Source organism: Medicago sativa, chromosome 3 (assembly GCF_051527215.1).
Source record: "Medicago sativa cultivar Bolivia chromosome 3, Bolivia_mono, whole genome shotgun sequence".
Taxonomy (NCBI): domain Eukaryota; kingdom Viridiplantae; phylum Streptophyta; class Magnoliopsida; order Fabales; family Fabaceae; genus Medicago; species Medicago sativa.
In genome coordinates this window covers 33,613,472-33,619,332 of record NC_140751.1, presented here as the reverse complement: position 1 = coordinate 33,619,332, position 5,861 = coordinate 33,613,472, and the positions used below count along the sequence as shown (strand labels likewise).

Sequence of the window (5,861 nt, the reverse complement as noted above, 5' to 3'; positions counted from 1 at the left end):
CGCTTTCGCTTCCACAGTTTGATAATTGTTAATTCACGTTAAGACGGTGAATCTAGATTAGAAATTAGGGTTACATAGAAATTAGGGTTTAGACATGTTTTGTTTAGGATTGAGTCATTAGACTCCCCAAAAATCCCAAGACGAAGAAGTCTACTCACTCATGTTCATCGTAGACATGGGGGAAGAAGAGAGAAAATAACAGTAAAGTAAATTGCAAAGAAAGTAAAAGGGAAAATAAAGATTTTTATTAAAATAGCAATTGAAATAAACAAAGTAAAGGATGATTGTTTATGGTGGAGAGCTACTCTATTTATAGCTTTACATCTGACTTAGAAACTAAGCAACTAAAAGGATAAAACGGTAAAGCTGCAACAGGGTAACTTGGGCTTGAAGAAAAGCAGCAAAACAGGTCCTGGAGACGGGCACGGCCGTGCCACATGTTGGCACGGGCCGTGCCAAGCTTCTGACTTTGGGGGAACATATTTTTGTCCCGTATCTTCGTATTCTTGCGTTGTTTTTGTTCCAGTCCTCTTTCTTTTGCTACAAGGCACCTTCCACCATATATTTATTCCTAAAATAAAATCAAACACAATTTGAAGTAAAATATTCTAAACTAAAATAAAATGCAATAAAATAAAATTAAATCTAAAATAAAACTAAACTAAATAAGGCAATAAATAAGACTATCTATGACTCATCAAACTCCCCCACACTTGACTCTTTGCTTGTCCTCAAGCAAAAGGCAGCAAACATAGCAGCAACAAAAGATTTGATTATGGCAATATTAAGAACAAATGTCCCAAAAGAAAGGATTTTCTTCAAGTACACTAATTACAATTTCAAATACTTCTCATGAACCTATTCTACCCAACATCAAGTCTCAAGTGAGTGTGTGTGCAGTCCAACCCCTTTATTGCTCCTGTATAAGACAGATATTATGAGGAATAGGTTCTATCCTTAGTGCTAAAGTAACCGAGAAAAGTCCTTTCTTCATTTCAAATAAGAGTGATGGGAATTTAAGTTAAGATTGAATTAATTTAGCAATTAAGCACAAGGGGCTGCAGATGCTTAGGGGCTATCTATCCTCGTAGGAAGTCTTCTCGGATGTAATTGTCCTTTCCCCCTAGATTCAAAATCATCCTAAGCAGTGCTGCAAAATTATTATTTGTTTCATCTCCGCGTAGGAAGTCTTTTTGGATGTAATTGTCCTTTCCCCCTAGCATTGATGAATTTGTTTCATTTTAAGTTCAAATTAAGGAGTCACCACCACAATTAGGAGGTTAGGATGTAATTGTCCTTTCCCCCACATGTTGGTGCCATTCTCCCGCCCCATTTGACATTAACAAATTAAAAAGAATATAACAATTAAGAACAATTTGATTAATTTTCCCACACAAACTTATACTACTTTTACTCTTAAGACTTTAAAGGGTCTAAGTTAACACTAAAGATAGAACGTGTTCCTTAAAATACCTATTCATACATTTACTCAAGGATTGCAACCGGGTGCTTTTCTCATTGGAGAATTTCACAATAAAACATGACATGGGTATAGCAAGAACATAAGAAACACAAGAAACTACTTTTATGTACAAGAAACAACCTTTAAGGAAGAGACAAAACAAAAATTTTTCATGCCATATTTATATTAAAAACAAGCTACTTAGTCATGCCTATGGCTATAAAAACAAAACAAAAGAATAAAGTTCAAGGGAGTTTGGGAACACTACGACTCTAGACACTTTATTAGGCCCCCCACACTTAGGGGAAGCATTGTCCTCAATGATTCAAAAGAAAAAGAAATTAAAAGAAGAAGAAGAAGAAGAAGTAGAAGGAGAAGAAAGAAGGAGATGAGTAGAAGAAGAATGAGAGAGATAGGAAGAAGAAGAAGAGAAGAGAGGAAGAGGAAATCTCACATTTGTTTATTGAGGTCTGTAAGGAGGACCTTGAAGTTGGAGGTGTTGCATCATCCGACGGAGCATCTCATTATTTTCATCATTGACACAGTTGCCCCTTTGAACTTCATTGCAAAGGCCGGAGATTTCAACACCTTGCCTTTGTTGCTCGGTGCTCATCCTCTCGATCTCATTATGAATCCATGTCCATCTTTGATTTTCATTAAGCTCACCGGCTGCATGGCCATGGTGCCCCTCTTGGTGCAAGTTAGCACCTTCTCCCTCATCATGGTGCAAGTTAGCACCGTCTCCCTCTTCATCATCTTGCTCACCAAGAACCTGCACATCATTAACATATAACCAATTTTCTTCCACCTTGGTGGTAGTCTGAGATGGGTTAGGCAATAAAAACACGATTGGCATATTTAGCTTAAGTTGGTAATGGAGCGGTGGACGATGTTTGATGAAATTCATAGCAATAAGGGTTTCTATGTTAAGCCTATTGTTTCCCTCAATTGGTTTGATCCCCTCATCTTCACCCACTCCAAAACACCTAGCTATATATGTAATGATGCCACCCACCACTATGTCTCCTCTACCGGCCGGTCTAGTACCGACAAAGTCCAGGTAATCAATCAAGTAAAAACAAGTATTGACGGGGTGGTCGTGGAGCATTGCCCATAGCATGAACAATTCATCGGTTCTAGTGTTTCCTAGCTTGGTTCTACCCCAAATAGTGCAAGCCATTACCCTTTGGAGGTACCTAAGTACGGGGTTGTGGATGTTGCTAGCTTTGTTGGCTCTAGGAACATAGTTGGAAACGCCGGTGATACGTGTCCAAAAGGCAGCTGGGTCATAGTTATCCGGTTTTAGGCTAGGATCCCAATGATCATGAATATATCCTTCATTTGCAAAACCTAAGGCCTCACAAAATTGCTGAAGTGACATGTCATAATCAATATTCATCAACCGAAAAACAACTCTATGGCTAGGGTTATCAAAATTTAACTTATCTTTAGTGAAAACAATTGAGCTTAAAAATTCATAAGTGAAGTTTTCATAACCCCGCATAGGTTTCAGCAAATCAGTCCAACCTAACTTTCCTATCAACCTAGAAACATCATCAAACAGCTCTAGCACATCTAAAGTATTGGGATCAGGATAACGAGAAGGATGCAAGTGTTTAGAGATTAGAATTTTATACCTGTCCCGTTGCTTGTTGTTTTTGAAGTTTATTCCATGATTCTTCACTTGTGCTTGCTTCTTTGGGGGAGGTCCTCCTTGAGAGCTTGCTGGTTCTTTACCACTTCTTCTTGAAGCCATTGACCCTTGTTGGAATTGGTTTTGAAGGTTTAGGGTTTGGGAGGATTTTTGGTGGAAAAGATTGGTTTAGGGTTGAGGTTGATGTTTAAGGAAGGTTTGTTGGTTTGGATGTGGAGATTGGTTAAGGTTTTGTGGTGTTTAGGTTAGGTTTTGAAAGATTAGGGTTTTGGTGAATTATGGGTTTGAATGGATGAAAGATGTTTTTGATTGGTGGTCTTTGTTTTGGATGAAGTTTGTGGTTGATTGGTGAAAGAATTGAGTGATTTGGTTAAGAATTGAGGGAGATATGAGGGTTTGAAGGTTTGAAGGTTATGGAGGTTTAGAGAGAAGTTTGAAAGATGAAAGAGGGTTGTTGTTTGTGAATGAGGAAGAAGAAAGAAAAATTTGTATATATGGGGGTGTAGAGCTCGGGCACGGCCGTGCCTCCTATTGGCACGGGCCGTGCCATCTTTCTGACTTCAAGGCTTGATTTTTGCCTTAAAAACTTGGCACGGCCGTGCCATACCTAGCACGGGCCGTGCCACCTTTCTGACTTCGTGGCTTCAAAATTTTTCCACTTTCTTCGAATCAACTTGGACAATTACCAACAAAAACGCTTAAAACAAAGAAAAACAAAACAAAAGCAATTAAATGCGTGGGTTGCCTCCCACGAAGCGGTCTTTTAATGTCATTAGCTTGACGGTTAGAAAGAGTCCTTAGAATGGATCAAAGATATCATATTGTGCAGATGACGCTATAAAACGTTCTTTCATAACATGATCATTAAGCATGCAACAAGAGTAAAGAGCGGGACCCTTCATAACATTTTCCAACTCGTATCCTACCATTTGATCACTCACTTGAAAGATTATCCTACCAAGTTTAACATCAATGAGAGCTCCCGCAGTTGCGAGGAAAGGTCTACCTAGGATTATAGGGACGTCATCGTCCTCTTCAATGTCAACGACTACAAAATCAGTGGGGATGTATATCCCCTCTATCTTAACAGGTATGTCCTCGACAAATCCTACAAGTTTCAAGGTAGAACGGTCAGCTAACTTTAATTCCATTTCGGTAGGTTTCAACTCTCCTATCCCTATCCTTTTAAGAAGAGACAAAGGCAGCAAACTAACACTAGCTCCTAAGTCACATAAGGCTTTGTTTATGGTTTCATTCCCAATTTCACACGGTATGGTAAAGCTACCTGGATCTCTAAGCTTAGGGGGTGCTTCTTGGATGATTGAACTAGTTTCCTTAGCCAAGGCTATTGTCTCATTATGCTCTATAGCCCTTTTCTTTGAAAAAATTTCCTTTAAAAACTTGGCATATAGAGGCATCCTAGACAAAGCTTCAGCAAAGGGAAGTTTAATGCAAATCTTCCTAAGTATGTTAACAAATTTTTCAAACTTACCCTCTAGTTTAAGCTTTTCAGGATTTAAGGGGGATGGAGTTTTGTTTTCTTCAAGTGGTTTTGCTTCTTCTATCACAACTTTATCACCTAAGGGCTTGACATTTTCTTTCCCAATGTTTTTAACCTTAGCAAAAGTTTCGCCGAACTTACTACCCCCAAAAGATATGACATTAACTTGGGCTTTGGGATTGGCTTCCGTTTGACCAGGAAAGACTCCCGGTGTTTGGGAAGATGTAGCCACTTGTTGGGCTATTTGGGCGATTTGTGTTTCAAGCATTTTAGAGTGAGTAGCAATAGAATCAACCTTGGTATTGAGCTTTGAAAGAGAATCATTCAGAAATTCAGTTTGGTTTTTAAGTTCTTGAAGTTGTTTGTTTTGGTTGGCAATAGAATTTTCCAACAAAATTTCCAAATTGGATTTCTGAGTGAACCTTTGGTTGTTTGCATAACCGGGTGGTGCTACTTGTCCATAGGGATTTTGGTTTTTATAAAAATTTTGACTTTGTCGCATCCCTTGGTTGTATTGAGCATAATTCATTTGCTCAACACCATTAATAGCACTACCTAGTTGGCAATCAACACCAGCATGACCGGTTATACCACATATTTCACAAGAAGGAGTAGAAGCAGAATTGATAGCACTAACATTGAGTTTTTCAAGTTTTTCGGTTAGTGTATCAATTTTAGAAGCGAGGTGGTCATAGTTAGAGACTTCGTACATACCTGCCTCCTTTTTGGAGGATGAAGAACTAGTGATGGCTCTCTCGTCGGTCCATTTGTAATGATTCTGATCCATGTCTTCAATTAGGGAATAGGCCTCCGTATAGTTCTTGTTCATAAGTGCTCCACCTGCAGCTGCATCAACAGACATCTTAGTGGTATAAGACAAGCCATTATAAAAAGTGTGGACTATAAGCCACTTCTCTAGGCCATGGTGGGGACAAAGTCTTAGCATTTCTTTGAAACGCTCCCACGCATCATAGAGAGATTCCCCATCTTTTTGGTTGAACCGTGTGATTTGGTCTCTAAGTTTAGCGGTTTTAGATGGTGGAAAGAAACGGGCAAGGAATGCTTACCTCATCTGATCCCATGAAGTAATGGAACCGACTTCGCGGGAATGGAACCAAGCGCTAGCTCTATCCCTTAAGGAAAAGGGAAAGAGATGAAGTCTTACGGCCTCTTGGTTCTCCTTCATGGTTCCACTAATTCGTAGGAAAACAGAGATGTGAAGATTGGGATCCTCAGTGGGGGAT

At 39.2% G+C, this 5,861-nt stretch overlaps 1 non-coding gene across 1 annotated transcript; it reads left to right on the top strand.

Annotated features, from left to right (window-relative positions):
• Nucleotides 1-5,534: 5,534 nt before the first annotated feature.
• Nucleotides 5,535-5,641, top strand: LOC146937258 (small nucleolar RNA R71). The gene has a single exon (XR_015033626.1). It is a non-coding gene; the product is annotated as a small nucleolar RNA R71 (small nucleolar RNA).
• The last annotated feature ends 220 nt before the right edge of the window (nucleotides 5,642-5,861 follow it).